Raw genomic sequence first — 8979 nt, 5'->3', positions numbered from 1 at the left:
TGATAGAGTCTGCCGGGTATCAATGCAGATTGTGTCTGATTTCAACCAGGGAGGAGCTACTCTCTGCTCAAAAAAGGCAAAAATCAGCGTTTGCTAGAAAAAAACTGCCCCAGAGACAAATTGATGGCAAGCCTTTTTTTGGAATGGATTAGATGCAGAAAATTAATTTGAATCGGGGCACAAGGTGGTGCTTTTAATATATGATCAACAATTTAAAAAAACTTGCATTTTTATAGAGCCTTTAACGTAGTAAAACGTCCCAAGGTGCGATTATCAAACAAAATTTGACACCGAGCCACATAAGGAGATATTAGGGGACAGGTGACCAAAAGCTCGATCAAAGAGGTAGGTTTTAAGGAGCGTCTTAAAGGAGGAGAGAGAGGCGGAGAGGTTTAGGGAGGGGATTCCAGAGCTTAGGGCCCAGGCAGCTGAAGACACGGCCGCCAATGGTGGAGCGCTTAAAATCGGGGATGTGCAAGAAGCCAGAATTGGAGGAGCGCAGAGATCTCGGAGGGTCGTAGGGGCTGGAGGAGGTTACAGAGATCGGGAGGGATTTGAAAACAAGGGTGAGAATTTTAAAATCGAGGCGTTCCCGGACCGGGAGCCAATGTGGGTCAGCGAGCACAGGGGGGGTGATGGGTGAACGGGACTCGGTGCGAGTTAGGATACGGGGGGGCAGCAGAGTTTTGGATGAGCTCAAGTTTACGGAGGGTGGAAGATGGGAGGCCGGAGAGGAGAGCGTTGGAATAGTCGAGTCTGGAGGTGGCAAAAGGCAGGGATGAGGGTTTCAGCAGCAGATGAGCTGAGGCAGGGGGGCGGAGACGGGCGATGTTATCGAGTGATAGACACAGAGAGAGCTCAGGTCCTACGGTCCCCCAAGGTCAGCTCACTCTCTACTCTGAAGGGCTCTCTGACCCCCCCCCAGGGTCACGGCCAGCACCTGAAAGACATGAATCACAGCATCAAAAGAATCATAGAATTTTACAGCACGGAAAGAGGCCATTCAGCCCATCAACCCTGTGTGCTCTCTCTGTGAAAGCTCTCCCCCCACCTCACTCCCATTCTTCTGCCCTTTCTCCATATCTTTTTAAATCCCAATTCCTTTAATTCATTTCCTGTTTGGCATTGCCCGGCAACAGTGTTAAGCCCCACCCTCCCTCGTGCCCTTGGCAACCGGTAGAAACACAAACGGAAGGGCTGGTGGGTTTAACTCCAGTGGCCGACCAACCCGGGGGAGCAAAGGCACAAAAATTACAAGGGGCCTGGATCAGAGTGAGAGGAGACAGGTACAGGTCAGTGTGACCCCTTCATCACAGCCCCTCGCTCAGCTTCCATGTTCACAATGGGGGGGGGAGGGAGAGGGAGAGGGGGGGAGGGGGGAGGGGGAAGGGGGGAGAGGGGAGGGGGGAGGGAGAAGGGGAGGGAGAGGGGAGGGGGGAGAGGGAGGGGGAGGGAGAGGGAGAGGGGGGGAGGGGGGAGAGGGAGGGGGAGGGAGGGGGGAGGGGAGAGGGAGAGGGAGGGAGGGGGAGGGGAGGTAGAGGGGGAGGGAGAGGGGAGGGAGAGGGAGGGGGAGGGAGAGGGGAGGGAGAGGGGAGGGGGGAGGGGGAGAGGGAGGGGTGGAATGATGCAAAGGTATTGAGGGCGGGCGGGTAACAAAAGTGCAGGGAGATCCTTCACCGTAAAAGGATTTGAATTGTGACCCTCGCCCTCTCCCCCACCTCCTCCCCCTCCCCCTCCCCCTCCCCTCCCCCCTCCCTCTCTCCCCTCCCTTCCCCCTCTAACCTCCCCCTCCCTCCCCCTCTACCCTCCCCCTCCCTCCCCTCCCTCTCTCCCCTCCCTCCCCCTTCTACCCTCTCCCTCCCTCTCTCCCCTCCCTTCTCCCTATAACCTCCCACTCCCTCACTCCCTCCCTTCCCTCCCCCTTCTCCTCTGCCCTCTTCTCTCCTCTCCTCTCCCTCCCTCCCTCCCTCCCCCCTCTACCCTCCCCTCCCACTCTCCCTCCCTTCCCTTTCTTACTCTCCTTCCCCTCCCTCCCCTCCCTCCGTTCCCCTTCGATCCTCCCTCCCCACCCCCTCTTTTCCCTCCACCCTCCCGTCCCCACCCCTCCCTGCCCCCCTCCCCTGAAGGAGTGGCTCGTTGCTGGGTCCCATGGCCCGGTGGCCATGCTTGATTTGGGAGGGCCGACTGTGGGCCATTGGCAGGAGCCCCGTCCACTGACCCCAGGGAACAGCAAATCTCAGGCCACACTGCCGGAATATTCCACCCGTTACAGGCTGAAAATCGGGTGTGGCCTTCCCGCCAATTCACAAGATACACGGGTAGTGGGATGGGCCGGGGGAGGGGCCGGGGGGAGGGGCCGGGGGGAGGGGCCGGGGGAGGGGCCGGGGGAGGGGTCGAGGAGGCCAGTGTGAGGGGTGCCAGGCGAGGGGTCAGGGGAGGGGTCAGGGGAGGGGTCGGCGGGAGGGGTCAGGGGAGGGGTCAGTGGGAGGGGTCGGCGGGAGGGGTCAGTGGAGGGGCCGGCAGGAGGGGTTGGGGAGGGGCCGGGGGAGGGGTCGAGGAGGCCAGTGTGAGGGGTGCCAGGCGAGGGGTCAGGGGAGGGGTCGGCAGGAGGGGTCGGCGGGAGGGGTTGGGGAGGGGTCGGCGGGAGGGGTCAGGGGAGGGGTCGGCGGGAGGGGTCGGGGAGGGGCCAGGGGGAGGGGTCGAGGAGGCCAGTGTGAGGGGTGCCAGGCGAGGGGTCAGGGGAGGGGTCAGGGGAGGGGTCGGCGGGAGGGGTCGGGGAGGGGTCAGCCGGAGGGGTCAGGGGAGGGGCCGGCGGGAGGGGTCGGGAAGGGGCCAGGGGGAGGGGTTGAGGAGGCCAGTGTGAGGGGTGCCAGGCGAGGGGTCAGGGGAGGGGTCAGGGGAGGGGTCAGGGGAGGGGTCAGTGGGAGGTGTCGGCGGGAGGGGTCGGGGAGGGGTCAGCCGGAGGGGTCAGGGGAGGGGCCGGCAGGAGGGGTCGGGGAGGGGCCAGGGGGAGGGGTCGAGGAGGCCAGTGTCAGGGGTGCCAGGCGAGGGGTGAGGGGAGGGGTCAGGGGAGGGGTCGGCGGGAGGGGTCAGGGGAGGGGTCAGTGGGAGGGGTCAGGGGAGGGGTCGGCGGGAGGGGTCAGGGGAGGGGTCAGGGGAGGGGTCAGGGGAGGGGTCGGCGGGAGGGGTCAGTGGGAGGGGTTAGCTGGAGGGGCCGGCGGGATTCATAAAACTGGGGCATGACTTCAAGAGCGATAAAATGGAGGGGAGAGGTAAACCAGGCTGCCGATTCGCTGTCACCCCTTTCACACTCTCGCACAATGTCACAATCTACCCCAGTTGCTCCAAACCGAGTCCCCACCAAATCCCCGCACCCCATAATCGGTCCAAGACTCCGCCGCCCGCATCCAATCCCGCACCGAGTCCTGCTCCCCTAAAAAAACAGATTACCTGGTCATTTATCCCATTGCTGTTTGCGGGATCTTGCTGTGCGCAAATTGGCTTCCCACATTACAACAGTGACCACACTTCAAAAAAGTACTTCGTTGGCTGGAAAGCTCTTTGGGACATCCTGAGGTGGTGAAAGGCACTTTATAAATCCAAGTCTCTCTTTCTTTTTCCTTTTTCTTTTTATCAAAATGAGATGTGAAAGGAATTCGAACCCGGCCGGCTTTCCACGTCCTGCGTCTCAGCGTCCTGCGCGGCTGCTCAGGAGATGCTCGAAACCGAGCTGAAGATGAAGCAGCAGCTGACGGGTGACATCGGTGATGAGCCTGCACCGCGGGAACCGCAGGTAAAACCACCGAGACATGGGAAAACATTCCTTGTTTCCTTTGCGAAGGTCAAATCTCCGTTCATAACGGCAGCTCCTTCTCACTGTGGGAGTTCCATCCGTCGAAGGCGACCGGCTACCTAACAAAATTTTTTAAAAAAACAGCTCACGTCCGGGCCTCGGAGAGGGCGCAGAGGGGGATTTACCAGAACGGTACCAGGGATGAGGGGCTCCAGTTAGAGACTTATCTCTGCTCATCGGGAACAATCCTCCAGCTTCCTGCCCACAGGTTTCCGTCGCGTTGACAATTTAATTTCAGGCTCAAAAATTTCAGTCCGAGGTGAGCTCGATCTGTGAATCAGAACGAATGGGTCTTTCGCTATTTTTTTTCAGGTGGTGTCCTGGGTTTCTGTCACTGGGTTTAACGATCCAGAGAACGTGAGTTTGCGAATTTGAATTCAGTTTTATTTTAAAATCTGGAAATATAAAAAGGCCAGTCTCGGTTAAAGTGACCGCGGAGCTGTCGGATTGTCGTTAAAAACCCAACTGGTTCACCGATGTCCTTTTAGGGAAGGAATCCTGCCGTCCTTACCCGGTCTGGGCCTACACGTGACTCCAGTCCCCCACGCAAAGGTGGTCGACTCTTAACTGCCTCTCAAACAGCTACGCTGGGCAGCTGGGGGGATGGGTTATAAATTCCGGCCTTGCCAGGGACGTCCGCATCCCCAGAATGAATTAAAAAATAAGTGGGTCAGCGTCAGGTGCAGGTGAGCGGGGGGTTTTTTTGGAATATGAGTTAACATAAGAACATAAGAAACAGGAGCAGGAGTAGGCCAATCGGCCCCTCGAGCCTGCTCCGCCATTCAATAAGATCATGGCTGATCTGATCCTAACCTCAAATCTAAATTCATGTCCAATTTCCTGCCCGCTCCCCGTAACCCCTAATTCCCTTTACTTCTAGGAAACTGTCTATTTCTGTTTTAAATTTATTTAATGATGGAGCTTCCACAGCTTCCTGGGGCAGCAAATTCCACAGACCTACTACCCTCTGAGTGAAGAAGTTTCTCCTCATCTCAGTTTTGAAAGAGCAGCCCCTTATTCTAAGATTATGCCCCCTCGTTCTAGTTTCACCCATCCTTGGGAACATCCTTACCGCATCCACCCGATCAAGCCCCTTCGCAATCTTATATGTTTCAATAAGATCGCCTCTCATTCTCCTGAACTCCAATGAGTAGAGTCCCAATCTACTCAACCTCTCCTCATATGTCCGCCCCCTCATCCCCGGGATTAACCGAGTGAACCTTCTTTGTACTGCCTCGAGAGCAAGTATGTCTTTTCTTAAGTATGGACACCAAAACTGTATGCAGTATTCCAGGTGCGGTCTCACCAATACCTTATATAACTGCAGCAATACCTCCCTGTTTTTATATTCTATCCCCCGAGCAATAAAAGCCAACATTCTGTTGGCCTTCTTGATCACCTGCTGCACCTGCATACCAACTTTTTGATTTTCTTGCACTAGGACCCCCAGATCCCTTTGTACTGCAGTACTTTCCAGTTTCTCGCCATTGAGATAATAACTTGCTCTCTGATTTTTCCTGCCAAAGTGCATAACCTCACATTTTCCAATATTGTATTGCATCTGCCAAATCTCCGCCCACTCACCCAGCCTGTCTATATCCCCCTGTAGGTTTTCTATGTCCTCCTCACCCTCTACTTTCCCTCCCATCTTTGTATCACCTGCAAACTTTGATATGTTAATTTCAGGCTCAAAAATAATTTGCCCATAATACCGTGTATCGAGAGGCTGTGTTAACTCCGGCAGCACGAGGCAGAGCAGAACTCTGCTCCGTCTCTCTCCCGTCCCCACATTAACTCAACGTTCCCACGTCTCAGTGTTACCTCGGGGACATTAATGAGGAAGAATTGTGCGACTGTTTCCTTTCAGGAGATTTTGAAAACCATCAACTCACATTTTTTTTTAACATAAATGAAAACACCGAACACTTTTTGTTGGGTTTAATTCCACTGGGATGGGTCCCTCAGGGCCAATGAAGCAGATTTATTTTTTTTTCAAACGGAGGCTTCTTCAGAAAATCGACCATTACTGGTAAAATCAGCAGAATTTGTTCTATCGATGCTGGTGAAATTATCTGAAGACATCAAAGAAACCGCAGGTCTGAGAACCAACAACAATAACTTGCATTTATATAGCGACGTGAACATCGTAAAACGTCCCAAGGTGCTTCACAGACAAAATTTGACACGGAGGCACATAAGGTCTGCCTTTAATGATGTGTGTTGAGGGATAAATATTGGCCAGGACACCAGGGAGGACTCCCCCCTGCTCTCAGGGAGGTGGACGACGGTCTCCATCCCCGCCGTAGCCTCGAGGGCAGCTCGCGGTGGCGCTGAGATCCCGAGTGTGTTGGGAGGGCCGCACTGGGAGGACCGTCCTCGCCACCGTCCGGGCCACATCCCCGGTGCCTGTTGGCCAGTTCCGGTGACGAGACGTCCCGCCAGATGGCTTTGACCGTCTGTCCGGGGTACTGCCCGGTCTGATCCACCCTCCCCTTTCCCTGCAGGACCCCCCTGGGACGTCCCATGCCGCCCACTCTCCGTCAGTGTGACCCTGATCTTACTCACTACACGGATTAAACTCCCCACTGTTATAGAACAGCGACTCCCCCAACTCAACACGGGCCGTGCCATGGGGGATCTGCCAGGGTTTAAATTTATACCGCCCTGTCCCTTTAATTTTAAATACACCCCCACCCAAAGGTCTCATCGATACTGGGTAGCTGCAGAGTGCGTTATCAGACTGGCCAATGTTTGCATGGAACACTGTCAAAGGATTGGTGAGTGGTTAAACATTACAGACTCGCCCACCCTGCCAAGATTCTCATACCCACTGAAGTGACAAAGATCTGATTTCTAATACGAAGCCTCTGGTCGTGTTCTGGAGCGGTGGGATCTCCACTCACTCGCCCCTGACCTGCCCTTCTTCCCTCCCTTTAACACCAGCGGAATTGTTAAAGGTTCAAGTGTTTCACAAAGCACAAGAAAGAAAGACTTGCATTTATATAGCGCCTTTCACAACCTCAGGACGTCCCAAAGCACTTTACGGCCATTGAAGTATTTTTCTGAAGTGTGGTCACTGTTGTAATGTAGGAAACGCAGCAGCCAATGTGCGCACAGCAAGATCCCACAAACAGCAATGTGATAATGCCCACATCATCTGTTTTTAGTGATGTTGCTTGAGTGATAAATATCGGCCCCAGGACACCAGGGGAGAACTCCCCCCTGCCCTTCTTCGAAATAGTGACCGTCTGATCTTTTACGTCCACCCGAGAGGGCAGGCGGGGCCTGGGTTTAACGTCTCATCCGAATGAGGGGCTTCACCAATCCCAGGCCTCCCCTGGGGGAGAGACGTGTCTCCGCATTAAATGCTGGTGGAATGTTTGCTGAATCTCAGGAGCTGCTTTAGGAGCTGCAGTGTGACGCACACTGTAATGGAAAGCTTGTACTCCTCGTGCCGGGGTGAGGCCGCTGAACCTGTTTGTGCTTTGGAATTCGAAGCATCCCGTGGAGTGCAGGGGGTGTTATCTCCATTACTGGTTTCCCACAGAGTTGGCAGCTCTTCCTGTTCTGCCTCACTCCCGTCACTCACCGCTTTCTCTGTACTTAAGAGGCAAAGAGCTGAAGTCGGTCTCATCCTGCCCTGAGAGTTATTTTTTATAGTTTTTATCCAGAATTGAAAAGCGCTCTGACATCTGAAAAAAATCATAGAATCGACAGCGCGGAAGGCCTTTCGGCCCATCATGCCTGTCCCGCCGTAACAACTATGGAAAACAAGATGCGGGAGACTCTGAATGTCTGTGGGAGGGAACGGGCAGGTTAACATTTCAGGGGTGAATGGGGGAAATGAGAAGTGAACAAACGTTTGATTCCAGAACTGAGAGGTTCACCCACCAGGAAAGGCTGAACAGGCTGGGGCTCTTTTCTCCAGAAAAGAGAAGGCCGAGGGGTGACCTGAGAGAGGTCTTTAAGATTATGAAAGGATTTGATAGGGTAAACGTAGAGAAAATGTTTCCACTTGTGGGGGAGACCAGAACTCGGGGTCATAAATATAAGATAATCACTAATAAATCCAATAGGGAATTCAGGAGAAACTTCTTTCCCCAGAGAGTGGTGAGAATGTGGAACTCACTCCCACAAGGAGTAGTTGAGGTGAATAGTGGAGATGGATTTAAGGGGAAGCTGGATAAACACATGAGGGAGAAAGGAATAGAAGGATATGCTGATAGGGTGAGATGAAGTAGGGAGGGAGGAGGCTCGTGTGGAGCATAAACACCGGGATAGACCAGCTGGGCCGAATGGCCTGTTTCTGTGCTGTACGTTCTTTGTTATAAGGAGATATTCGGACAGGTGATCAAAAGCTTGGTCAAAGAGGTAGGTTTTAAGGAGCGTCTTAAAGGAGGAGAGAGAGAGGCGGAGAGGTTTAGGGAGGGAATTCCAGAGCTTAGGGCCCAGGCAGCTGAAGGCACGGCCGCCAATGGTGGAGCGATGAAAATCGGGGATGCGCAAGAGGCCAGAATTGGAGGAGCGCAGAGATCTCGGAGGGTTGTAGGGGTTGGAGGAGATTACAGAGGTAGAAAGAGGGCGAGGGCCATGGAGGGATTTGAAAACAAGGATGAGAATTTTAAAACAGCAACTTCCATTTATGTTGTGCCTTTAACAAAGTAAAAATGTCCCAAGGTGATTCACAGGAGCGTAATCAGACTATAGGGGTTTACAGCACAGAAGGAGGCCATTCAGCCCATCGTGTCTGTGCCGTCTCTCTTTGTTAGGGCCATTTAACAACACAAAGTCGTTTTGGAATTTTTTTCTCCATTTGGAAATCATAACACATTTGCAGAGTTATAATTGGTGAGGTGAGAGTGACTGCCCTTGACATCAAGGCAGCATTTGACCGAGTGTGGCAACAAGGAGCCAGAGTAAAATTGAAGCCAATGGGAATCAGGGGGAAAACTCTCCAGTGGCTGGAGTCATACCCAGCACAAAGGAAGATGGTAGTGGTTGTTGGAGGCCAATCATCTCAGCCCCAGGGCATTGCTGCAGGGGTTCCTCAGGGCAGTGTCCTCGTCCCAACCATCTTCAGCTGCTTCATCAATGACCTTCCCTCCATCATAAGGTCAGAAATGGGG

The 8979-nt window shown here is 54.1% G+C and overlaps 1 long non-coding RNA gene across 1 annotated transcript in view; it reads left to right on the top strand.

Moving 5' to 3' along the window:
- The first annotated feature begins 1188 nt into the window (after positions 1–1188).
- Positions 1189–8979, top strand: part of LOC137317178 (uncharacterized) — a 49496-nt gene continuing 41705 nt past the window's right edge. The window contains exons 1-2 of the long non-coding RNA XR_010961637.1: positions 1189–1292; positions 3644–3793. This is a non-coding gene — a long non-coding RNA (uncharacterized lncRNA). The remainder of the gene's footprint in view (positions 1293–3643; positions 3794–8979) is intronic.

The sequence above is a fragment of the Heptranchias perlo genome, unplaced genomic scaffold (assembly GCF_035084215.1).
Source record: "Heptranchias perlo isolate sHepPer1 unplaced genomic scaffold, sHepPer1.hap1 HAP1_SCAFFOLD_601, whole genome shotgun sequence".
Lineage (NCBI taxonomy): Eukaryota > Metazoa > Chordata > Chondrichthyes > Hexanchiformes > Hexanchidae > Heptranchias > Heptranchias perlo.
This window is presented reverse-complemented; position numbering and strand designations above follow the sequence as displayed.